Source organism: Corvus brachyrhynchos, unplaced genomic scaffold, assembly GCF_000691975.1.
Source record: "Corvus brachyrhynchos isolate BGI_N302 unplaced genomic scaffold, ASM69197v1 scaffold255, whole genome shotgun sequence".
In the NCBI taxonomy this organism is placed as follows: Eukaryota; Metazoa; Chordata; class Aves; order Passeriformes; family Corvidae; genus Corvus; species Corvus brachyrhynchos.
This window is the reverse complement of record NW_008238358.1, coordinates 6,253,068-6,280,401: the sequence shown is the minus strand read 5'-3', so window position 1 is coordinate 6,280,401 and position 27,334 is coordinate 6,253,068. Positions and strand designations below refer to the sequence as shown.

The window sequence follows — 27,334 nt, the reverse complement described above, 5'->3', positions numbered from 1 at the left end:
CCTGCTGAATGATTTTACTTTTTCACTGTCTCTTGGTCCTCTCTGCCACCAAAGAGGTGGTAGAAAGTTATTGTTGCTTGCTGATATGACATTGACCAGAAATGCACCTGGACTGCAGTGCCTTTATTGGGAGATTAAGAAGACTGTAGCCCATCAGCACTGCTCCTGCAATGAAGTCTTGTGGCTCTGGAGATGCCTCTTCCTGGACATAGATGAAACCTACCATCCCTTCCCTAAAATAGTAACTTTTTTGAATGATGACGGTTTGGTGACTTTGAATGATGAAGTTTGTAACCTTATCTAAAAACATTGTGTTAATTTGACAAAACCTGAAGAGGAAGGCACCACTTCCATGATTAATACAACACTTTTATGAAAAAAATAACAGCACCAACCCCACCCCAAGTATTCTAGTCAGTGCATAATAGCTGAGGCAGAGCACTGGTGCACACTTCTGAAGAACAGATGATTTGCACCTCATCAGCCTGGACCAGAAGCTGCACAAAACAGGTCAGACAGCACTGACTCTTCTGCACAGACCCCAGCTGTGGTGACTTGTCCTGGCTTTTTTGACTGTATACAATACTAACTATGGTTTCAGGGTTTGGGGGTTTTTTTGCTCCCTCAGGAGGTTTCTCTCTCCTTTTTAAAGAAGGAAATAAAAAGCACCATTTCTGCAGCTAAAATTCTCTTCATTGCTTTACAAAAATTATTTTTCTTCCTCATGCTAAATTCCTGGTATTGTAACAACATCTCCCTCTAAACTGAGTTAATTCATACTTAAAGTTTTGGGTTGGCTTTTCAACCTTCTAAAATATTCATTAAAGCATTTATCTAGTTTTTCAAATTCTGTTATTAAACCAGGACAGTTTATTTGTATTTGTTTTCATAAAATCTTTAGTAAAAAACCAACAAATTAAATTTGATTCATAAATAAACAGCACCTTTTATGAAGTTAATCTGACTTCATACATCTCTCTGTCACTGAGCCAACTTTGACTACCTCAAATAGTAAACATTTTCCAGTAATCTATTTTTACCTATATACATCTTTAAAACTAGCTCCTTTACAACTTAATCAAGGTAATAAACTCCTGTTTTAAAATTAAAAATTTTAATTTCGGTTTTTAACCCTGTCATTTGCTTTCCTCCACCCTGAAAATCTACAAAATCTTGCTGGTTTTAATTTTTGTCCTTTCATCCACTTAAACAATTTTTTAAAAACTTGTTTCAGCTCCACCTCTGTTTTCACCTCCTTTCAGTAATGCCTGAGTTCTTGCAATTGTGTGTTTCCATCCCAGGTGCACCTCTGTGTGCCAAGCCTGGCTTAGACATGTGTAGTTAATTGGCTATGCAGGTGTATCCACTTGGAGTCACCCACTGTTCCAAGTCAATAAGCTTTGCAGAATGGTCAAATGAATCAGTCCAAAGGGAAAATATATTTTAGAAGCAGCCATTATAGAAGTATATCAGGATTGTAAAGCTGAATTATTCAAGTGCTGCTTTTGAGTCACTGTGTGAACAGTGAGTTTTGTGATCTGACTCCTGTTCTGCAAGTGATAAAGCACCCTGTAGCAGTATATTTTTTTGAACAAATTTAATTTAATTCCAGTTGTGAATGTTTCAGTCAACTGTGTGGCCGATGTTTCAGACTGGCCACTATGAAACAAAACAACTGTAGCTAAAATTTCCAACATGACCAGGAATTTAAAAAAGAAAGATACTGTCAGCTCTGGAAAGTCAGGCCAGGTGAAAACCGAGTACTGTTGTTTCTACCTTATTTGTATAGTCCTTTGTTCTGTACTTCATATCTTAATTCGTAAAGATAAAAATACCCCTCCTTTGTTTCAAGCTAGACAAAACTGGAAAGCTATGTACTTACAGACTGCTGTTCATTGTTGCTTTCTCGGGTTATTTTTTTTCTGTTGTAAAACAAGTAGAAAAGGAAGCACTATCAGGTCAGGAGGGTATAACCAAATTAGAAGTCTCATTTAGTGCTTTTCTTTGCATGGTCTAATGCCTGGTATACATGGAGTGAAGCAAAGAATCCTCTTTGTCTTTCACATAGGGGTCAGACATGCCAATACATGTTAGGACAGTTGTAGAGTGCATACTGCATATGGGTAAACAGCAAACAAAAAAGTGGGTAGACTTGCTTGTTTGGTATGTGTGAGGTATAGCATAAACACCCCAGTGCTCACATTAGACACGTTTTCACTCTGCTCATTTGCATTTGTTTTCAGCTAGAGCACTCTGTGCAGATGTACTAAAAACACTAGAGTTAATAAAACCCAAGCAGTTTTATTCAAATACCCTCTCTTTATACAAGCACCTGAGAAGGTATCTAGCATATAATGCATTGCTCTTTCCTACAATTATTCCTGTAGCCCAGTTTATTTGCAGAAATTCAAAGACTAGTGAAATGTTAAAATTGTTATGGAATTATGGAACTGTTCCTCCACTCCTGGCGCCCTTTTCTGAATTTTAAGTCCCCGTCTTTTGTTTGAACAAACGTGTGGAAAAGATTGCTTATAATGAGAACATGTGAAAGGGTTTGAGCTTGCTCCACACTGAGTGAAACAGAATGCAAGAATTTCAGAAATGGTTCTGAGGTGGAATGGCACCTCTTCAATCAATTCTTCACTGAGCCAGGCCTGTTTGTGCACTCCAGCTGCCACTCAACAGGATCACTGTGGCTTGCTTGGAAGCCCTTGAGTGTGCATCAGTATAGCCATACCCCAGAGTAGTTTGTGTTTATGTACATATATTTAGTGATGATGATGATGACTGTAAAATGAAGGTGTTCTAGCTTATGGACTTGTACAACACACTTTAAATAACTGAAAGTCTTGATTCAGTCTGGTTATTGTCCATTTATATTTTCTGTCTTGATGGACTTTTATCTTAAATATTATTACAACTACACTCACTTTGGGCACTAATTACTGCGGGAATATATTTTATACAGAACAGAAAGTGCACCTAACTCTCATTTAGCCTCGTTTTGAGTAAATGTGATGCCGTTGTTTAAGAGACTGAACACTTTTCACAAGACAGTACCAGTGCAATAAAAGAGGTAGTAGCTAATGTTATTCTAATTATTTAGAACTCTTTTGAGTTAAGTTTTGATTCCAAATTGATTGAAATCAACTTAAGTTGTTTCCTCTGTCTTTGGATCATGTCATAAAGCTTTAATTTATACACACAGGCAGAAGTTCCCCACATATGCTGAGGTCTGTTAGCGCTTCTTCCTTGTTGCTCAAGAAAATAGGTTAATCGTGAGGATTTTTTCCCCCCTCATAATTAGAAGGAACAAATTAAGTGCTGGATTGTAAATGATCTCCCTTTGACCTTTGTCTGCAACAATATCTCTAATGGATGTTCTAGCACTACAGTGCAATAATTGAAGAATGAGATATAGTAATGGCCAAATGATGTCCGGCCACCAATTCCATTACTGTACTACTCTCATGTCCTCTGTAGGAGTTAAAAGATTAACCCAACATCTGCATCACTAGGGAAAAAAAAACCCCATAAGTATTCTTATTAAATAAACAAGGGAAGAAAATGTTCAGCCCATTATCCTGGAAGCTATATATTATAGTAATAATTTTAAATGCATTTTTCAATTTCAGTGTTTTATATATAAAAATTTTATACAGAGAATCTGTTTGTATGGCTGATATATTCTGATTTGGCAGGTTTGTTTCTCATGAAATCTTTAATCAGTTCTTGTTTCTTGTTTCCATGTGTTACACAGATCTAGGTGATGAAATGAATTTTGACAGCATTCAAAACTTAGTTCTGCACATGTTAGGTTAAACAGAGTTCCTTAAGCAGACTTTGTCAAAATTAACAGTTCTAGCTAATATGTGTCTTCAGAGTGAAAAAATAAATATTATCATAACATCTATGTCTAACTCAAATGCTAACACCTGATGCTACAGGAAGGCCACACAACTACAAAAGTACTTTCAATTTGTCGAGTGAGACAAGGTTTCCTTCACCTTGAAGCTCTGCTATCCATAGAAACACTCAGCCAGAACTGCTCTATCCCTAGTAAGAAAAGACCTTAACCTGGAGGGCTTGGCTGGAACAGTGCAGGCATTGATCTAGAGATTCATCTCAGCTTCCTTGTTATGTGGTCCTGTGTGATAATGTGGAAGTTGGCAACTACAGAATTGTTTTGGGGGTTTGGACAATTTTTTTCCCTTTTTTTGATGTTCTAAGATGCCAAACATTATGTTGAGATTATGCTTATTGACAGAAAAAGCAAGTAATAATATGAAGACCTAGTCTGCAAGAATCTTGGGTAATAGTCTTGCAAGAATGGGGTAAATAACAGCTTCTAAAATTTAAGCTCATAAATGGAGACCTGGTATTGCAGAATGAGGATTGATAACACTGAAATCTTATTTACATCCATGTGTACACTTTAAGTTAGTGAGTTCAGATGGGAAGGTAGAAAAAATTTGGTAGAAGAGTAGAAAAGACCTGGGCAGAGAAAGGCAATAAACAGAACTAATCAATGTGTGCTTCATTATGAAAACAGTTTTCTATTTGAAAAAACAACCTCCCCTCAACCCTTCCTCTTCAGGTTCTGTCAAATTAACATAATGTTTTTAGATAAGGTTACAAACTTCTATCATAATATCAATATAACAAGCATAGATTTTCACTAGAGTTTTTGATTTAAGGCAACTTGATTAACAAAATAGAATAACAAAAGGACAAACATCATATGGACTACAACAGCTCCAATGATAATTTTTAGCATGTCATTGTAAGCAGAGCATAAAGGTACTGGAAAAGGAAAAAAGATTAAGGGATAGAATGGCTTTCCCCTCTTACCTCTCCTCCATCCTACTCTGAGCCCTAGCAGCAGTGATATGCCTGCTGCCAGTCATTATCAGGCTTTTCCAAATGCTCAGGTTTTCTCCAATACCCTTCCTTTATTCACTTTGCAGTAGGGCAATCAAAAGACCTAGAGACTTACTAGAGTGGAGGTTGTACAGATAAGAAGTACTTAAGTACTTTTCAAATAAAAAATTACAAGAGTAACTTAAGGGCTGAAAAACAGTAGCAAAACTTTAATGAAGTTCACTCTGTTTAGCTCTTAAAAGATGTGGTAAATATCTAGTTTGATCACAATCTACTAGAAAAATTACAGCAGATTTTCGACACAGCAATTTTAGAAAAAGGATATTCAGCCAATTGCTCCAATACAAAATAGGAAATTGTAGCTAGAGTGGAAATTAAAGATAAGTTTTTAATGGTTACAGTGATTAACGAGCTGGTAACCAAAGGCTGTGGCTACCAGTATTTCCAGTGATCATCCATTATTAGGAATTATCAAATCAGGAATGGATATTTCAGGAAAGGTGCACTCTGATGCAAGCCCAACTGTTGAAACTGAAGCAGGAATTAAACCATTGTAGTCTTCTGTTTCCTGACGTTGAGACTAGATGAGGACATTTCTCCCTACAGCCTTAATGATGCCCAAACATTCAGGTAGACAAAGCCACAGAGCTTCCTACAGAGGCATGTGAGGATCATGGGACACAGCTTCTCATCATGAGATGAGACATACCTGGAATTTTATGGAGTTCCAGACATTCTCTGTCATGTGCTGGGTCCAAGCCCAGGACAGGACATGCAAACATTGCAGTCTTGTTGAGTGACCCAGAATACTTTGAAATTCCTGTAACATAACCAACATGCCCTTGCTATGGGGCAGAGGGACTGGTTTTTATAATGGGATTGATGCATATCATACTACAGAAGGCTGTGGCTTCCTCAGGAGACTGGGGTAGATGAGGAAATAAGCAATATGGTCTGAGTTATCACCTGCTTGCCTTTGAGATGGGTAGAAGGTGCATCTTGCATTGATTTCACTGGTGGAGTGTGAACTGGGAACTCCTGCCTGTATTTATGAGGGTAAGGATTCAGGACTCCTTTCTTAATTCCATCACTGATTTATTGCAGAAGACAGGTAATGAGATGTGCTTTGAAGAGGCGTACTGCAATTAGTCCTATAAATAGTTAATATGTGAAAGGTTTTCTGATCTATTATTGTGTATCAGAAGTATTTATGATCAATGTAAATGATTCTGTTCTGTTCTAGCTTTTGAGTGAAGTTGCTGCTGGGTAATGGCTGATGCACATTTTGGAAGCCGAAGAACAACAGTATCTCATAAAAGCTGGACTCTTTATGTCTAATAAAGATATTATTAAAGATATCTTTAATACGGCATAAAGAGTTGGACTGAGATTTTTGTAAGTGAAGTATATTTCACCCAGACGGATGTTGAAGCAGTCTTGTTTATCTTTACCACACACATTTTCCACTAAAGATTTGCTGTTGAGAGACTCAAAGCACTCAAAAATAAGCAAGTATTTTATGAAATTATTAAAAGCAAACTCCACTGTCAATATACAGTTTATAATTTCCCTGTTATTGATTCACTGTCCTTATACATCTTCTTTGCCCGAATCACCTACTAGCTTTTCTGACTCAGTTGTGGATTTTTCCCCCAGTCTTGCTATTTCCAGCTTAATTCCCCAATTTCTGGTGCACTTCCTCATAGTAGACTCCAGAGAGACAAAAGTAAAAACATGGAAGTAGGATCATAAAATCCAAACTGTTCCATTGCCCAGCATATGTAAGGTAAGACATAAGGAGCAACGACTGATGTATCAGCTTTTACAAGTAAGGTTGAGCTCTTTGTCAGTGACCAACCTGTTGTAGGACAGGAATAGAAGATTAGGTAATGTGATATTTCTGTTGTATGTTATCTTTGTCTTGGATGTTACTCAGAGGAGATAATGATAGTAGATGCAGCAGGAAGACACATTTCCTGACATGAGCTTAGACCCAGTGAGCCCAGATAGTCCCAAATAGAAAAGAGAGGGATGTGTTGTACTGAATGTCCTTTTGAAACTAAATAATTCTAGTGGCTTTTTATGTGTGAGCTCCAAAACCATGTTTTTATGGTATCCAACTTAAATAATATGTAACTAATATAAAGAAGCATGCTATCCTTAGAGAAGCGAGCAGATCTGGAGTTATGGATTTAAATAGAAGGAAGAGAAGTGGGGAGTATGTATTTTGATTCAGCTGTGTTTGAAAAGGCTTTGAAAAACTCTTGTTCCTGGAAACAGTGAGATACAAACCTGTTTGAATAGTTGATATCTGGCCAGAAAGGATTCCTGTTGAGTGAAATATTAACCCATAAGGAATGCAGTTTCTTAGGGCAATGAGCTATTGGCTTCAAACCAACTTTAATGCAGAGCTAAGGTGACCATTTAAAAAACATATATGCATCCAGAGGTCTGCATGGCTGCCAGACCAGAATACAATTACCCTTTCTCTTAGCTATAGCTTACTTGTTTGTGGCCTGGTTCTGTAGTGCTGAAAAGTAATTTCTGGCTATATAGTGGACAAATGTCTACTACTTTGGTTGTGTCATTGTCGAAGGCAGGTGTTTATATTATGCAAACTATAATAGCAGCTGGGAGGTCTATTAGTAATTCTAATGTTTCAGGATAGAGAGAGAGCTCAAGGAATGTTTCCTCCCCAGAGTCTCTGCTGGGAGTGATAATCTTCCAAAGCAAGGTCAAATTTACACTGGATCCATGTCATAGGAGGCATGAAAAGTGAAACATGAAAAGTGAAACATGAAAAGCTCTGAGCCTGCTGAGGGTGACAGGTATAAAGTCCCAAGCCCCATTCCTTTGCAGCATGATGTGCTAGTTCTGCTAGTGAGTGCCAAGTTCAAGCCGCACCCACTGAACCCTCCGGGTAGTTGCTGCTCCAGGAAATGCTTTTAAGGCCCTGGGAGGCATTTATGCTAAAATGCCAAAATACCAGTGGAATAACTCATTCTTTCTGTCAACTCAGAAAGGGCTAAGCCTCTAAAGCACGATCTAGACCATAATACTCATGCTAAATTGTTCCACTTTTTTTTTGTTCACAGAGATCAAAGTGCAAAGTATGACTTTCCGTCCATAGGCTCTGATGGACTCTGACGTGTTCTGTAGGTGTTCCAATGTACAGCTGGAGGAGGCCCAAACCTGCTAGAACTTACACCTGTGGGATAATTAAAAAAACCCCCAACTGTGATCTCTGTAGAGTGAGTTTCTTCCTCTAAGTACTATTCTCTTCCCAGTGACTTGGCACTCTGGACATACAAACAGTAGGACTGATTTATTCCTTTTTGTGGTGGGTTTCAATCCACTCACAGGTTCTTGAAGATTCCTTAGGACTAGAACCTTTTTGACTAGGAAGTTTTGGAGAAGGAAGATGGGAGGAGGTAAGCATTACATCCCAAATCCTACTCACTCGTGACACTGAAATGGGAATTTATTCATGGAAGGTATATGACCCTACAAGAAAAAAGAAAGGCTTTATTAATAGCAATGTTAAAACTATCATAGGTAGGAAGCTGGGTCACAGCAGAAAGAGCAAGAAAATACTTCCTCTAGAGTTTCTTCTCACATTAAATGTGTGACTATAGCCTCAGAGGAGGACTGCTATGGACAGTGTCCAGGAAGTGTCTCAGCCCCCATTAAACACAGATCATTACACATACTGCATGAAGAGTCATTGTGGCTGTCACATATAGTTAGGCCATGCTGCTGCTGTTACCACTATGAAAAAGGCAGGATGTTAAGTTTTAGTATCATTACAGTTTTGCCCACAAAAAGATGGAAAAACCTAACCAAAGCAACCACTTTGCTTTCCCTAACTCCTCCTTTTATCTCATACCTGTTAATATTGACCCATGGAGGGATTTCACTCCTCAGCATATAACTTGATCAGTGGCTTCTAGACAGAGTTGACTGAAAACTGTATTTGTGGGCCCATAGTTCACGTTGCTTTCAATGACAAGGAAACAAAGATTTATAAGGGACTAATTCTTTGAAACACTAAGCATTTCTGACAAGGCCCTTAGAGTAGAAAACGGAAACCTGATACTCTTGCAGAACCAAACTGAGGAAGCGATCCTTTAACAAGAGAAAAAAGAAAATGCAGCCTTAGAGGGAATTTGTAAATGCCTTCATAACAGGAGGCACTACTGAACTCTTATTTGGCATCTAGAGTTTTTATAAGATCATCTTTCTTATGGAGGTATATGTAAAACAGCACATCAAACTGCACCCTCTGCAGTCAGTAATTAAATTGCTGCTAAGTCCATGAACAGAGTGGGTCCCAGTGTGATGGAGATCACTGCTACTATTTTTAGTCTGTATTTCAATAGCTTCGGATGTCTTAAGCAGGTCTTGCCACTCATCCCTCTCACAGGAATCTTTGCTGTACAGTCAACTACTGTGTGTTTGCAGCTGGAATGCAGCCTAATTCTAGCCTTCTTCCAATGTGCTTCCAGTAACACAAGGCCAGAGCATTTAGTAATCTGTGATCCAAGAATACCTGGTGGTTGAAGCCATTGCAGTACAACTACCAGAAAAAGAATAAATTGTCTGAGACAGGTACTAAATACTTGAATGAACAATCTCCTTCCTTTAAAAAAAACCAAAACAACCTAACCAAAACTAGAACAAAACCCTCATGATTCCATGGTTTGCTTTTATGTAAAAAAAACCCGAGAGCAGAATAGAAAATCCACCCCAAAATAAACAAACAACCCTCCACTCAAAACCACAATTCAGGTGATAAGGTAATAGATAAACTAGCCAATTGGATTTTGACTTGCTGAGATCTATGTGATAACTCAGATCCTGTAACTGGAAGCACTAAATATATGTAAAATAAAATTAAAAAAGAAAATCTACATTTTGAAGATAATCTGTCACCCCCAAATTTCAGGAAATTGTATCTTGTTGTTTTATCTTCATTATGACAGAAAATAAACAGATAATTTTATTTGTGATCCAAATAGAAATACATTTTGGCATCTGTTCTATGCCAATAGTTGCTCTTGCTATGAACATGCTTACATTTTACTGCACTGGGCTATTTGCCACTTTATGTAAGCTACACCAGCTGCTCTTGCTCTTGCATGACAGATTACTGTATGCAGCTCTCTGGTTTTTCCTAAAGCAGATAATGCTTTGTAAAATCCAGATAACTAAGTCTCTAAGAAGTGATTGTAAGTTATATTAAAACTGTGATAACTGAGAACAGAAGCAGCCCTGAAGAGCTGTACTAAAAAGCTGCTACTTCAAGGGAAGATTGTGGTTGTGGATAGCTGGTTTTATTACTGTGCCTAATATATATTCTTACATTATTTTACCTGTTATATCTTTTTTGCTACTTGCTGTTTTTGCTTAAATTTGGCATATGATGAAGAGAAATATTAATAACAACTTTATACACTGAGAAAATTTCTGTTTTAATTTCTATGGCAATGAAATACACTGAAATCAGTTCAGATCTATGTGAAAACAAAACCTCCAAATTCTCTTTGTTGCATTTCTGTGACAGGTTTCATGCTCTGTCTTTTTGGCAACCTTCTGTTTGGGAAAGCAGCATTATGCAAATAAAAACTCAAATGGCAGCCATAGAAGGAATATGTAACACAATTTTTCTTGACATCTTGGTGATATAGGTAAGATCATGCTATCACAAAACTAAACCAAGTTCTTTTTCTCAGGTGTAAACTCTGCCTCAACTACATTTTAAAACAAGTTTTCCTATGATTTGGATGCAACAAGGCTGTGAAATCATATTAATTCCCAATTTAGAAATGTCATGCTTAAGCAGTAGTTGAACTTTGCCAGTTTTGATAGGTGTTGGTGATTAAAGTGCCCATAAGTATAAGGTTGTGTGGGCACTGCTGCTGCAATAAAAAGTCGAAGTATAATTGGTCTGAGGGTGTGGAGAGAAGCAGCAGGGGATGCTGGTAGGGACAGTAAAAGCTCAATAGGGTTACGGAAACCTGCCAAATCTCCATCCTCACTGCAGGGAGCTCCTGACGCTGCCAGGCAGTAAGGAAAACAGATGGCTGTTGCTTTTGAAGCCAGTAACATTAATTTCTGTGCCTGTTGTGTATTTTTCCTCCTTCCCCTAGATTTTCCAACTCCTGCAGTAGCTCCTGTAGCAGCCAGGCATTGGCAGACATGTTGGAAGGCAGCCACGCAGGCGGGTGAGTTTCAGCTGAAGATGATGGCTGCTTTGTTTTGGTTTTCCTTTTCCCCAAGCTGCCTCCACAATTTGGCAAAGGGATGTCAGGATTAGAAATAGTGGGATTGGAGAATATGCCAGAAGCTATTAGAGGGAAATAGGCAGAGCTATAGTAAATGTGGAGATGGAGCAGTGCCAGTAGGAGCGTGGTCATGGGGGTTTGGATGCAATTAGCACAGCCGGCCAAACATACCCTAACATGGACGCTTCACAGTTACGTGCTGAATAATCCTCTGTGTTGTGCTTATTTTCAGTGGAGTATAGCTGATACCTGTAGATGGGGCCTTGTTTTTTCCCCAAAACCAGCAATCAATGTGGACCTGGTAAGTCTGTAGCAGCTGGAAGTGATTTCACAGAAGGTTCTAAATCAAACCTCTATATCTAAAAGAGAAGCGCATGAGATGGAAAAAATTAATGTTTAAGTTTGTTTGCACTGTATTTCAGCTACTCTGAAGCACTGTAAGAGTTTGGTTTTTTCCTTAGCTTTCTGAAACTTCTAATGCATTTGTATGCTGTTGTGAAGACTAACAAAGCACCAGTTTGAAGGAAGAGAGAAATGGGTAGGATGCTGACTTTTAATTTTAGAATATCACTAAGAGAGCTCAAAGAAAGACACAGGCTTGAGCTGAGTTAGCAATTCAATGAAATATATGCATAGGTTGACATGCAGAGTAATGATGGCATATGACTGACTTGTCATTTACGTCAGGGGAAAGATTCTGCCCTTGTGCAGGTTTCTGACTGTTGATCTCAACCAATGAGTGTTTCATGCTTTTAACAGATGCTTCTGATTTAGGCCAATGAAAGCTAATGGAAGCTTTTTCCAGTCTCTGAGGAAAGAACACCAGCCCAATCAAACAAGCAAATTTGGAGCTTGGCATCTGAATTGAATAGCAAAACTGAATCATTTCCTCTTGCAAAAGCTGTGTGCCATCATTATTCTATGACACTATAAAAATTTCATAATTAGTACTGACTTGTTATTTTTGCCATCTCCCGCATTTCATCATTTAGCTACTGTTGCTGTCTACCAAGAAAGACACTAAAACCGCTTACTCAAAAGGCCTGTCTGCCTTATGCAAAAGAGCACACAATTCCCAAGCCAGCAGAATATGATGCATACAGCTGCCCCAGCTATGTAATTGTAGCAAATATTTCTAGATGCACAGCCACAAAATAAACTCAGTAGAGGCATCTAAGTATTTGACAGGCATGCATGTCCAATTTATATTCTTTTACATTTTCCTGTGGTGGCATAGTTTATCATCAATCTTTTTTCTGGTCTCTGGTTTATGAGCCGCACATATGAAAGCTAAATTTAGCATAGAATAGCCATAGTGCATTAAATAACAAAAATTTTAAAATCCCATTAATAAGTCCAATTGAAATGGGACTTATGACCCAATGGTAAGGTACTTAAGAGCAATAGATCAGGAGTTTTTATTAATGCTGCAGAACACACTCCATCAAACTACCAATAAGTATATACAAACAGATGATTGAAACACCTGTAGATACTGATATAGTCTACTTAGAACTGAAATTATCCTTTGGAAAAAACCGTAATATTTCTCAAGAAAGGCTTTAGTATAGGTATAGTTCCTTAATTTATGGCTTCCATTTAGGGATGGGCTGTGATTAAAGCACTACATTATTTCTTTGCTTTTAGTTCCAAGTGACCATGTCTCCCTTGCAGTCTTTGAATCTGCAAGTAGCTGAAGGATCTGGTGCAGAGTGCAGTACATGAATGAACATTTGAAAATGAGTGGAAAGGATTTTCTTGGCTCATCAATACTACCACATTGTGGAATTAGAAAGAAGAGAGGCATTGCTTTATAACCTTCTGTTCTCAACAGTCTTGGAATTTCACTTTTTATGTGCTGTCTACACAGGCTTTATTCCTCTGCAAGGAGAAATGACATTTTCTCCAAGCCCTTAACTTACAAGTTGGCACAGTGGTATGTGTGATAAGAGACATTGGACCTCCGGAAGTGTACCTAGTTCCCTGCTGTGATGCTGCTGTTTATCTCATCTCTCCACGCATGTGTTTTTGGAAATGTACTCATGAGTTTAGTTCCCATTTTGTGTGAGGCTGTTGATAAATGCAAATTTTTTTAGTGGGGTGGGATGGCAATCTTGTTTATTACTATCATGCTATTGCAGTACTTGGTTCTTGTTTTGGTGCAAGAACATCATTGTTTGTCTGTGGGACTGCTCTTTTAATTGTCTTAAGTGTCAAAGTTGTATATGAATTAAATGATTCCTTGAGGGTGGCAAATTCTGGAGAGAAGTGCTGTGTAATGCCCTTACACAAAGGTAAAGCATTACTAGCTGGATGGACAGGTAGGCATAAGAAATTTGGAAACTCTGAAATGGGGTGAATAATTTTTTCTTTCCTGTAGTGCTTAGAGAGTGCTTAGAGAGTGTAAAATGCCCAAGTCATGTATCTTTAACCCAGCACTCGAGGAAGAGGCAAAACCTCACAGTAGTGGGTTTAGAGGTTTGCGGGGAATTAATTTTACCAGTCTGAAAATGTGGAATAAATTACTCAACTCTATCCTAAAGAGTGGGCTGAGGGAGCTGTATGTTTTCTCACTGGTTTTACTCTGGGATGGGAAAATTTTCTCACAGCTGGGGGATTTAGTAATCTCCTGCTGCAGGCTTTGAACTGAAAATATACCCTACTATCAGAGCTAGGTTCCTCAGGCCCTAATATGGGATTATGGTGATAACTGCATGGTTTAATAAAATGTTGTAGTTGGGATTTGAGCAGGACCTGTTCAGATCATGCCAGCATAAGCACTGGCTATGACAACAGGACATACAAACTCTCAGCCCTGCTTAGAGCCGAAGGCAACAGGCAGTGCTTCTAACAGATGCTGAGGTTGTAAGACTTAAGGTTATAAGATGTTTAAAACCAGATCTTTACAAAAGCTGACATGGTAAAATCTTGTGGTTTATACAGGCTGCATGACATATATTAATGCTGCACTTTGTGGAGGCACCAATATCTAAATCAGCTTCAGGGGAAGGAAGAGAGAAATCAAGTGTTTAATCAAGGCACTGTTCAAATTCACAATGTGTGTGAAGAAGGAAAGCCTGTGTATCCTAAAACATCCAGTAAATATTCCAAGGTTTTTTCCCTTCATTTCCCATTCAGAGCTAGAAATGGAGGAGAGAAATGTATCACACGTGGTTTACCTGTTGCTCATATTGTGGCATCTAGGTTCTCAGAATGCCCTAAAAGCTTTTATTTGTTCCAGTCGCAAAGAAAACCTTCAAACTTTGACATTTTCAGTAAGAAATTAGTTCATACAATGCAATGGGGGACAGCTTTCATTGCCTGAGCCTCCGTCCTGAATAAAGCAGCTTCCTTCTCACTTCAACTCAGCTACCCAGCAGTCCCTATTCCTGGGGTCAGCTGGAATGTTTTCAAAATAATGGGCTAAAATCCAAGCATGTACCAAAAGCTGCCCAGTCACCAAATGCTCCTGAACTAATTTCAAACATTACTTGGGAATGATTCTTCTAACATGTTGGAAATGTCATGTGGCTACAATGGGAAGCTCATAGTGTCCTGCAAACATGTCCCTCTTAAGGTTTTAGTGTACGTTTGTTTTTAAAAATGTTGTTAAAAGAATAGATTCAGAGTGATACCAGCAAACCTTTTTTCCATGCCACTTTGAAAGGCTTGCTTGTGTAATATAATCAAACCATTAGGAAATGCTTCTTTCTGAGGAAAATATAGAAAAAGGACTAAAGTATACAGGACTTCATAAGAATTTCATCTGGATATCTATTGGTGGCTGTTTTCTTGGGCTGAATTTCAACAAGTCACAGAAAGATGAAGGGTTCTTGTACCCTTTGATCAATACGCCCTTAGTAATTTTATGTAAGAATGTGCATTTAAAGTATGGCTAGAAAATAGTCATTATTAGAATACAGGACACAATAACTTTTTTAAAAAAATACTATTAATTAAATAACAGCTTCATGGTTACTTCTGTACTACTGCATCTTCTTTTTGGGGATTATCTGGGACAGTGATGGTACTGGTTGTTTCCTTTGACTCTCCTATAAATATCAAGAACATTAACATATAATCAATAATTCCATGTACTTCTGTTAATTTTGGCCAAGAATGGTATTTTTTGTGTACATAATCTCTCTTTTTTTTGGTGTGTGCAGTCCTTACATAAGGCGAATGGTTGTTTTTGCCTGCCTTGGCTTCCTGACAAATTGCTGTGCTCTGTATATGACTATAAGCATATACAGTTTCCTTACTGAGGTTATTAAAAAAGTCTCTCCTTGAGCTTCATCAAGCTTGCAGTGAAGGGACTATTTTGATTACATTCTTTTAGCATCTGACTCAGGTCCTTCCATCTTTTGGGATAGCTCATCCTCGCTGCCTACATCTACAATGGGTAGCACCGTTGCTCTAACCCATGCACCGGACACATAAAGTGCCCATAGAGATTATACACTCTAAGAAATTTTCTGTTTCAGAAAAAAAAAATCATTGCTGTTACAGAACATACCTTACACTGAATTTGTCTATCTTGTTACCTAATATTTAAGCATTGTTTAAATTGGTCCTGCAAAGGATTTTAGCGACTGCATGTGGCTGATGTGGAGTATCTGGTCCTGCAGAATCAGGATAACTTCACGTTATTATAGTTTTGTAATTCCATATAATTATATGAAAAAATCCTTAAGGTATTTATAGATTTACAATTGGCTGATTAGTTTTTGAAATCCCAGGGGATTGTCAGGGAAATGTCATGTGGTTCAATGTTTTTTTTTTAATCAGCCAAATAACCAGGTGTCCAGAAACCTCTGTGTATTTTCAGTGACACAATTTGGACCACAGTTTCAGCTTCTGAGTCCTTCTTGTGCTTCAGGCTGGGATGTATACACATGGACACCCAGAAATACTATGAAGAAATTAAATAAGCTTATTCAGCAATAAATTAGCATGTCTGGTTTTGGCTGGCTTTTAAGTTTGCATCTGCAAACAGCTGAAGATCAAAGACTAAGACTTCTGTATTTGTTAATCTAATTTTACATTTCATTCGTCAGATATCACAAGTATTTAAATGTTTTGCAGATATCAGGACATCTTCCTTCATTGAGCTATTCCAAGGGCATTCAGGAAACCTTACAAAGTGTTGATCATATCTATTTTCTGGGGTGTTCTTGTTCTTACAATATAAATCTCATATTTAAATTCCATGATAAGACATATTGGAAAATTCTCTTCAAATAATTCATTGCCTTTGTGGCATTGACCTGCTTTTAATTTAGAATGTGTTCATACTGTTTCCTTTCTTGCAGCATTACTGGACAAGAGGACCTTGTAGACTTTTGCAATGATTTGCAAAAACACCCTGAAACAACCTTCACTGAGACTATGCTTTGTACTAGTTGACATTATATTTGTGAGGGTTTGGTAACACAAAATTAAGTGATACACATCAGACAGGCATTGTTGACTGGCAAACTGGTGGAAAGTGAAGAAAGAGGAGGAGGAGGAGTGTGTGGGCAAGGATGGCTACTCTGTAGTAGCTAGCTCCAGCTGACTGTGATTTCAGAGAGAATAAATCCAATTTTTTCTGATGGGTCTCCCTGAATTTGCACCTGGAGTTCCTAGAGGTAAGGGTGTCTTGAGTCTGAAAGGACAAAAATTTTAATGGAGTTCCAAGTTTTTCCATATATTTTTTGTGAATGGTAGCTTTCCAGAAACCATTGTAACAAGCATGGAAATGACAGAAATACTACTAGTAGTGAAGCTGTGCATGAGTTCTCTATTTTAGCATGGTTCAGAATTTCAAGAAAATCAAGTAACTGATATATGGGTCACATTCCTGGTTGGCCTTAGGGCCAGCTGCCACTCTGCATACATGAATGCACACGAGTCATCTCAAAGCCCAGGGGAGGAGGTGGCCCCATGGGTTAGGGTAACATGACAGCTTGTTGGAAATTAGAGCAGAGAGAGGGGCCCTGCAGAAGTTTATAAGCAGAACAGGTGGCAGAAAGTAAGGGGTAATCACACATTTTAAATTAAAAAGGAAAAAAAATCTCGGGGGGCTGTATGGCCCCAAAATCTTCGTCTAGGTCTAGGAGGGCTCCTGTGAGATTCAATGAATCGGTCACCTAGCAGGCATACTTTGGCAGGCTGCTCTGCCCCCAAAAAACCTATTCCCTTAGTCTTCTGTACAGGATTTATATGCTTCATTGAATGTCCACTTGCTGTGCGTGTATGTCAACAGCCAGCTCCTCGAGAGCATTGCAGGAGCCATGGGTTTTGGTGGTGTTTTTTTGTCTTTGGGATAGACTTTTGGGATATATGCTGCAATTCCTTGGCTACATACAAAGCGTAATGAGAAACAGTTAAGAAATTATCTGAATAGTCTTGTGGCTTCTGGTAATATGGAGTGAAAGGATGCAGATCCTCAACTGCATGATGAACTGCTCTCAGATCTTTTCAATACTGACTTTTAAACTTTTGTTACTAGAAATCCAAATTGGCCTGGTGAAATAGATTCACGCCTTATGCTGTCAACGTAGCAGTGATCTGAGAGCACAGGGAAGTCTAGAAAGCAACAAAGATTTTTATTTCTTAAGAGCTAATCATTTGTATAGGAAAAAGAATGGAAATGTGTGAATGCAAAAAACTTGTTTTCTGGTATTTTAAGAATCTATCCAGGTCTCATCAATGGGGTCTCGGTGTGGTAAGATTCCATTATTTCAGAGAAGATTTTATCCTTGCATGTAATTTATTCAGCTGCTAAATAAAAAGGCAAACAAAGGAATTTGTCAAAAGTCTTGATTTCACTTACAGTGCTTCCTCTTCTTTCCTTGCTTCCAGTTTACCACTGCTTCAGCTTTGGGTAGTGATGGTCTGTGTACATGCCTTATGTGAACAGTTGCAAGAATCATCTTTGTGCATTTCTATTTTTCTTAATTTTTTCACCATTGTTTTATCCTTCCCACTTGCTGTTCACAGTGACTGACCATTCACCTTTTGAAATATTGCTGGCATTCTTATTCTCCTATTCATTCTCTGCTTCTGAGCACCCAGGCCCTGAAAGTCAAAAAGTCAAGGCTGTGTGGCAGGTGGGCAAGTGCTTCTTGTGCAAATACATTCATTTGCATTTGAATGTTCACATTTGCATACAAATGCTTTCATTCATAGGAATAAAAGGATTCTCTCCATGTGCACCATTTGTGCAAGCAAAAATTGGATTCATGAAACTACTCAGAAAAGTCAGGGACAGATCAGGTCTCCTGCCATTTTCACTTTGGTACTATGTTTACAATCTGATAATATATGTCTGTAAAGAAGCAAAATTCAATTTTCAAGTGCTGTTGATTTTTAAACTTTTTAATGCACAAGTTTGTGGTTGGCTTTCCACGGTGTGCATACAGAGCCAGATAATGTTGATCTAAAGTGGTCTCAATTCTAACTGGGACCACAAGGAAGGATCATAGCATAAATGAAATTATGATTATAGAGATGAAGAAGGTCAAAATTTCTCCACAGAATTGCTGAGATTGAGCAGAAACGCTGAAAGTCTTTTACCATTAATTTTTTTTAGATCTATAGTAGATAAATATATACTTAAGTCTGTGGTTTTTTAATACCCTTTACTTGAGTCACTAGCATAGGCAGACCTGCTTCTTTACTTGGCTCACAATTCAAGTATACAGGTCACTTTTCTATCAGGAATTACCAGTCAAATGCAAAGTGTCAGAAAACCTAAATAGTACTATGTCTCTAAGTAATTTGAGTGGTGCCATCAGCAAAGAAATGGTCATCATAACAGATAGGATCAGCCAATGCTTGATAACAGATTACTGGCAGCACTTTAAAAAATGATTTGTATTTTTTGAGTTGCATTTTAAGTGGGATGGGAGGAACTGTTGGAAGAGCACACTTGTTCAAGTTTTGAAAGTTTCCTTCATGTAGCAGATGTTAAGCTGACCAAAAATGTTTTTTAAAACATTTATAATATGACTGCTGCTAATCTTTGTGATGAGAAAACCCATAGTCTGGAGTCTTCCACTAGAAACTTCTCTCTGGACACTGAAATGCTTCCTTTTACAATCTGGTAGTCATGGCTCTGCTCAGATCAAAATGATCTGAAGATGATTTTGAGGTAAGAAGATGTGCTAATAGTTTTCTTAAGACATTTCATCCCAAAACCTTAATTTTGTTCCAGTGTTGGTTTAGGAGGTTAAATAGGTTAATGGAAAGGATATGTAACTCTGTAGTACCTGTTTATTTCGGTCATGCAGCACTTAAGACATTCAATTACATTCCTCGGTCTGCAGCCAAAGATCAGTGCTGAAGGTGCAGATATTGCACAGTTTATTACTTGGCTTCCTGTGTTTTGCAGTGTGTAATGATGTGTTTTGAAAACTACTGGTTTGGTGCTCATGGCAGTTTTAGAGTAGTTGGTGCAGTGCAGCAAGAGTGACCAAAGCTATGGAACAGTTGCTTCTTTTACACACGCACATTGTAACTGAGCTCAGTAGAAATCCGAATCTGAAACTTAAAGGCCCCAATTAAGGGAGATTATCACCCAGAAGATGACCATCAGGACGGTGGCTATAGGGAGGTATTTGGCAGAGGTGATGCTGGCTAGCAGTCTACTGCTCCTTCTGGTGAAGAGATTGAACAGCTCACCAGGTGGGGAGTGATGTGGTGAGACTGTCCTAAAATCCAGTTAACTTAAAAAAATTTCAAAAGTTAATGTTTGCAGTGGCCTAAAGTAGAAGCAGGCACGGAAAAAGTTAGATTCTTCTCGTGCCTTGCACCTTCTCAGAGACACCTCGTAGCAGCATAGAGGAGCTCTAACACTTTTATAAATCCGACACATTAACCAGGTAATTTATAGTCATTACAGTCAATATGTGTTTCAAACATCCAAGAAAAGAATAGGATGGGGTTATTCCTGGCCAGTGTTTGGAAAGATGAAAAAGAAATAACAGGAAGATGTTTCACAGCTTTTTCAGAACCACAACTCAAAGGAACCATTATAAAGTGAAGAAGTAAAGGCCAGTGTCGCCGCCTTGCACAGAAGGATCTAAAAACTTTTTGTATTTTCTATCTCTGATTTCATTACTCCTAATAACTCGTTTCCTGATAGAAGGTAAAGAGGCACCTGAAATATAGATTTGAGTTCCTTTTAGTTAAACCTTTATCTCTTTGTCATAGCGAGTTTTTTTCTTCTGTAGTTTCATTCATCTGCTCTACTGGAACTTTCAGTCGCACAGTGTTAAAATATGGCTGTTCTAAGCTAATATGCATTAACTTTTTAAAACCTGTTTTATACATAACCTATTGTATTAATATAAAACGTTAAGGCCATTTTTTCGTTTCCTGGGAATGGCCCATTACATTGTGAGCAATCTACTCTTGCTTTTTTAGAAAAGACTTTGAACTCAACACAAAAGGAAAATATAATCATGTACAACTATAAAGACTGCTTTTTTCCCTTTTGTGCAGAGTAACAGAGGTGGATGAGTAGCATGGTAATGAAGAGATGGACCGTCTTTATTAGCAGGCTCGGTGAAAGGGTTCTTTTCAGAACTTCAACTTTTCTTATCTTCTTAGTTTTCATGACGTCTATTCGGACTCTTTCCTTTTCTTGACTTTCTTTTAAATATGTCTAACAGACTGGCAAAGCCAAGCCAGTTCATCCTTCTTTCCAAAGAAGGCTAGATACAAAATCTAGTGGTTTAGATGCTTCCATAAAAGTTTTTCATAAATTTAGAGAAATATTGCTCTTTGCATTGCATAGGAAATAGTCATGTGTATTGAAGTCTCACAGTCATTCTTTATTTCTCTAAAAACAAACACAGCAAACCCTTGCAATGATGTTTTTATACTGTAGTTAAAGGAGACTAATGATATAGGAAGCCTCTTTGAGTAACAAAATAGAACTAGAAATAACACTTAACCCTCTGTCCTAGAAATTGGTTAATATAGTAGATTTGATGATCTCTTGCCCTCTTCTACAATGTGCTCCACAACCCTTTTTGATATTTCTCTGCTCCTCCTCTATGCTCCCTATTTTTCTGCTGTTCCTCCCACTCTTTCTGCTTCAGTATTCTTTGTTATATAGACAGTTCACTTTTAATCTTGCTCAGTTAAGGAATTCCACTACAATAAAAGGTAATTGCCATGTGATTGCAAAAAATTCAGTCTGGGTGGTACAACAGATGAAAACTATGTTCCCTTCTGCCATTCTGGTGCAGAGGAAGTATCCCATCATCACTGTGTTGAGCTCTGAGGAAGGAACCTCAAAAATAACAATCAAGAAACCAGAAGCATTATTTATTATCTGAGGCTGGGAAACTGGAACCTTACTTTGTTGACTGGTATTTGCCTGTTATAGTATTATAAAGAATATTACAGTGAAGGACATTTATTGTTGTATTATTCAGAGTGATGTATCAGTCCAGTAGTGTTGCTGTTTAACGTGTGTATCTTCAGTGCACTAAGGTGTTAGTAGATCTTGGTTTTGGAAGTATGTGGCTTTTATACAAAGATTGCATAGCAAAATCAAAGCATAAATAAGAAATTATGAATTGTGTAGACTGAAGGATACAAATAATGTCTTAGCAAAGTTGACTCTGGTTAGATCTCTTGTTATGAGCAGCTCAGAATAATGAATATGATTAGTTTGTTCGATAGATGATGTGTTCCAATGAAACCAAATGCCTGCTTAGTGGAAGATTTACAATGCACTTATCTTCAGTATACAGAAATAGCTTGAGCAGGTGATTTAAGGCCTTTGTTGTAACAGGTGAAAAAAGTAAAAATTTATAGAACTGTGAATCAGTTAGAGGTATTTTGATATGAGTTATCTAGAACGTGCTTTAGAAGGATTAGATGATCTCCAGAGGCTATTCCAATCTCAGGGATTCTAGGATTCTGTGAACCATGATTTTGTTTTGTGTATAAACTAAATCAGTGGTTATGTAGAATTTATATTTCACTGTTTACAGGAATTTAACCAGATCAAACAATCTAAGAGTGTGTATGTGTGTATGTACGTATTTCAGCAATAGCATTACCATCTCAGGGAATTAGACCCCCAAAACTGACATGAATTGCACACTTATTAAATAAACCAGTACAAAGTGATTTACACAGATATATAAGAATTATTTTATATGCAAACGGAAATCTTATGTCATCGCTGACAGTAAGTCTGGTTTTAGCTTTTCATCAGAAGATTATTTAAGAGCTAGTTGTTGTTATTTAAATTAATTGGCTAGAGGTGGATTAAACTAGATAAAAGAAAGACAGTTAAAACAGTTGTAGTTTCGTTTTCAGTTTTAACCCAGAATGGTTACTATAATCTGTTCTTTGTAGCATGGACTTGATGGACTTTTTTCAGGATGAAAAATATTTATCCAAAAGAATTCATTAATTATAAAGCAGACATTTTTGCCAACTCTGTGAACTGTTTAAAATTCTTTTTAGATATGAGCACCATTTGTAGTTAAAGTATCATTTTCTTCTGAGAAATTTAATTTTTTAAATTGGAAAAGAATTTTTCTTGGAAATACACCAAGTGTTGAATTTTTAGTGAAGTGTTGATTCTTTTTTTTTTTGATGTTTAAATACAGAATATGTAACTAGAGATACCTTCTGTTTCTTTTGGGGTCTTCAGCTGTATGTGACTGCTTAGAAATGTAAAAACAGTTTTATACCGAATGATAGTTAAGAAATAACAACATGTATCTTGTAGACAAGAAGCATAAATGCTCACAGTAGCGTAACAAGTCCTGATGTGATTACTTTAAATTGCCTACAAGATGTATAACTTGGCTACAAGTTCCCACTCCATCCTTCTTTCTTAAGCATTGTAAGTATATTACTGTGTTGAAGGAATTCCATGTTTAGTATAAGTCATTGCCCAGTATGACGCTTTTCAGGTGATTGTGAAAACTCTTGAGACCATATTCTTATAATGACACTATCATTTTCATGTATATTTCAAAAGAAATATAAACATTTAAATGGGGATTTTTTTATAAATTCCAGATTATTAGTCTCTTATTATTGAGATTCAGGTGTGTTGCTGAAGAGCTGTCTGGAAGGTAAAGCAAAATCTTTCAAATGCTTTGCACAGAATCCCTGTCATCCTTACATGGTTTTCATTCATTGTGCCAATAAGCTATCAATATTAATATTTCATTTGGTAGGAGAAAGGCATAAAGACAATTTGCACAATCTCTCCAAATGGTGTGGTATCTTTTCCAAGGGTTTAAATACATGAAACATATCTCAGCCTTACTATATTTATTACATCTTTCTAGGTCTAGTGGCATTAATTACTCTGTAAAAAAATGAATTTGGAACCTAAGTTGAGCAAGAAGTGTTGCAACCACTGGAATATTGATATACCATAAAGTATATGAAAACAGCCTTGCTTTAGTCAGTTATCTGGCAAATTGGGCCTGTACTATCTTCACTTGCAATACAAACAGATACATTAATCTATTAATGCCCATTTCAAAGCATGATCTCTGTCAGTTCAAATGAACTTCAGTAAGAGCTGTTCAGGTCTAGGCAGCCCATAGGGATAACACAGTTAAGGCCTATTGGTTTCTGTAGCATGCAGGCAGCTTCAAATCCATCTGCCTTCTGCTCCTTATAGTAAGTGCTGATGACACAGTAAGAAAATCCCTACACATTTTGTACAAGTCTAAACAAGACTGGTGATGGGTATATGGAATATTAGAAGGTAAGCTGCCTGAAAAGAAAGTGTATGGGCACGTTCCTTTTGCTCACAGAAATGTCTGTGCTTCTGAGAACATGCACATCACACCCACTACAAAACCTTTAGCCCAGCCACGTACTCTGTAACACTGGGATCTCCCTGCTAGCAACAGTGGAGCTACAGTAGGATATGACCTTCTACAAATCTACTTTGGTCATCATATAATTGTGTCATCATACAATATGTCAATATTTATTCACCATACAATAGTGTCATGCATATCCAGTTACCAGAAAAAACCTCATCTCCCTAATGAAACAGTGTGTGCAGACTTTCTGACATAAATCAGACTCTGGGCTAAGAGGTAAAAGGGCCTCTGTGATGGGACATTTTCAGTGGATGGTGAACATACCCCAAACACTGCTTGTATGCCGTGCAGCTGAACGGGCTTGCTCAGCAAATCTCTTCCAATAAGCTGCTCACGTGTGTGCAAAGACCTCAAATTTTGCTTCCCTCTGAAATACCACATTTAAATTTAGAAAGTATTATAAAAAAGCTGGATGAAATAAGAAAAAAGATCAAATGTGAAGCAAATTGCTTAGATTTCCAAATGAGAGGAGCTGAAAATCTGTGACTGTAGCTTTATAAAGATCAGCAAACATGTATTGTAGAGGTATAAAAAATAGGAATACAGGTTTACTACTTTCAGTTACTACTTCTCCCAGTTCAAGACTAGAGCAGAGATGAAAGAGAAGCACCACAGATTTAGAGCTTAACTTTGAAGCTGATGAATTATATTTTAGATGCAACATGTAAATAAATGTAATCATTCACTAGTAAAAGACATTTGCAAAACCAGTAGGTTAGCAGGACCGAACAGAGGATATTGAGAACAGCCACAAATATTTTGGACAAGACAAAAATAAATGGCATTGTAAATATTTACTGATTGGACCAGAAAGAGAAAACATCTAGAATCAGGTACTTTATTATAGTCCTCAATAGGGCTTACTTGCATTTTTTTCTGAAATACTTAGTATTTGCTGCTGTCAGCAGCTGAATGATGAGTTGGATAAAGCAATCATTTGATTAAGGATGACAAATGTAGTTTTCTTCTGTTCCAGAAGAACTAGGCTAAATCCTGTATGCTATTTTGTCATCTTCCTCTGAGACTATTGACACAGATTATTCCTTTAGGTAAATTTCTTTTTACTTATTGCTTAGTGTTCAATAACTTAGAAGGAAATGCACTGATTGTGTATTTCTCTTCATCACATATAAGCCATCTCATAGACTGCAGATGAAAATGGTTACTACCCAGACTAGTGTTGGCTTCATGACACACTAGTACATTGCACACCCTTCTAGCAATTCCCAAGGAACATGTCCTGGTCTGGAGGGACTGTTCAACCCATGTGGCTGGCATGAATTAAACTAAATGGCACAGGTAGTTGAACTGGCAGATTCATGCATAATACCTCATTGCTTTTTGTGGTTGAGAAAAACAGCAAGACTTTTCTGCTAGTAAATTGTTTCATTTTCTTTATCTCAGTTACACTGGTGGGTATACAAATATGGAAATAAGGTTAAATTTGGCTCAGCTTCTGAAAAACTGAATTTGAACTCATGCTTTAAAGTGCAGATGCAGTGTTGCTGTGAAATATGCTGCTACAACTGTATATCTAGAATGAAGGAAAAAAAAGCATTATAGAATTTAGTGAAAGATAAAGCTGCTGGCTGAAGGGTGACAGGCTGCTGTAGCAGCATTTTTTTTTTTTTTGTGCTAAGCTTTTGCTTACTCTTGTTAAACAGTCTGCTCATAGTCTTTTCCATAAATTCAGAAATATTTCATTTGAAATACAGGCTTAGGTAAGCCATGGGTTTAATCACTATAATGATATGATTTGCAACTCATTTGGATTTTCATTTTTAGCTAAATGTAATACTATTTTATGACACTCAGACACTTGTAATAAATTCATTTATAGCTGCTTGCTTGCACACAATAAAAAACCCAGTGGCTTATTTTTATGGAAAATTTGTGCAAACTGTGTATAATGTTGAGCAAGGGCAAGAGATTTAAAAAAAACAGAAAAAAAATAATGTGACCTTTTATTATTCTTCCCATTCTTAATCCTTATTCAAGGAGTTAATTATTCTAATCCATATAGGACAATTGCAAACCCTAGATTAATAGTCTGGATTTATTGCTCTTTCAGTATGACGCCTACTCTGGATGGTATTACATGATACATATAATGGCACCTTTTTTTTTAATCCATGATGCTTGTGCAGTATTCTTTCCCATTATAATTGTTGGACCAAAACCTAATGTGACTCCGTAAGCTCAGCTTGAAGTTTAAGATCCCCAAAATTCTGGAGGAACAGAAATCCTGTTCTCATTGCTGACTGTTGAGCTAAATGTGCAACATTATATATGCATACCAAACCAGATATGAATATAACTGGAAGGCAGCAGTCCTGTTTTTATTTACTGGTGTGTTGATTCTTACTGTGAGATCCTGGTTTTAATGGGGAAATTGGGAAATAGTTTGTGTTGAGAGTAGAAATATTTTTTTTACTGATGCTTCTTGTAAAGAACAACAGAAAACACCTGGCTTTCAAAATAGTTCAGTGTGGTACTTGTGTGGGGTATTGTGCTGCTGTCATGCTCAGACAGGAATTGTCTCACCTTTCTTTCTTTTCCGCTTTCCTGTAGCTTATATGTGTCATCTGAGCTGAATCACCAATAATATGTAAAGCATTTTAAAATTAGGTTAGAAATTATAAAAATTACCTTTCCTTTGGCAAAATAGCTCCTTTAGTGTGACTATAATAAAACAACATGCTAAAGGTAGCCATTTCCCATGGTGTATTTAGACAAGGATGCTTCATGCTGTGTTTGGAGATCACTGATTATCAAGGGAGCTATTACTGATAATGAATATCATGGTATGTGTACAGATACGTTGCTATCACAATAAGCATAGAGAAAAACAGTTAATATTTTGGAATTGAAGTTATAAAGCATTTTAAGCACATCTTTTGTTAGTAATTTCCTCAGCTTTAGTACACATGTGAATGAAGATCTGACCAGTATTAATATTTTGATACTCTATCTGCATGTATGTAAGTGGTGTTTTGTGAGTAGGAAGAGAAGTTAAAGTGGTGTAGTAAGTATTTAGAGTTCCTGCTTTCTTTTATACACCCACACTACTGGAAATGTTCCACAACTTTAAAAGCAAATCTGAGGTCAAGAAAAAGTCAGTTTTCTTGTTTTATGTTCTAATTCCAACAGTTCTATATTATCACTGTTTGACTTAAAATCGTATTTTGGCAGAGGGGGAGTAGTGCTCTTGAATTTTTTTAGTTGTTATTCTCTTTATCAATCAAGCTTATTCAAGGTGAGGGAAAAGCCTAGGTGAATGGATCAAATAAAAAGAATAGGGAA

General features: G+C 37.3%; 2 long non-coding RNA genes across 2 annotated transcripts in view; one reads left to right on the top strand and one right to left on the bottom strand.

The window, feature by feature from the left end:
* The window catches only part of LOC108447026, a 69,236-nt gene that overhangs the window by 15,435 nt on the left and 26,467 nt on the right, over positions 1-27,334 (bottom strand). The gene's annotated exons all lie outside the window — the stretch shown is intronic.
* LOC108447027 overlaps positions 10,923-27,334 on the top strand; it is a 38,708-nt gene continuing 22,296 nt past the window's right edge. The window contains exons 1-2 of the long non-coding RNA XR_001862384.1: positions 10,923-11,105; positions 11,398-11,466. This is a non-coding gene — a long non-coding RNA (uncharacterized LOC108447027). The remainder of the gene's footprint in view (positions 11,106-11,397; positions 11,467-27,334) is intronic.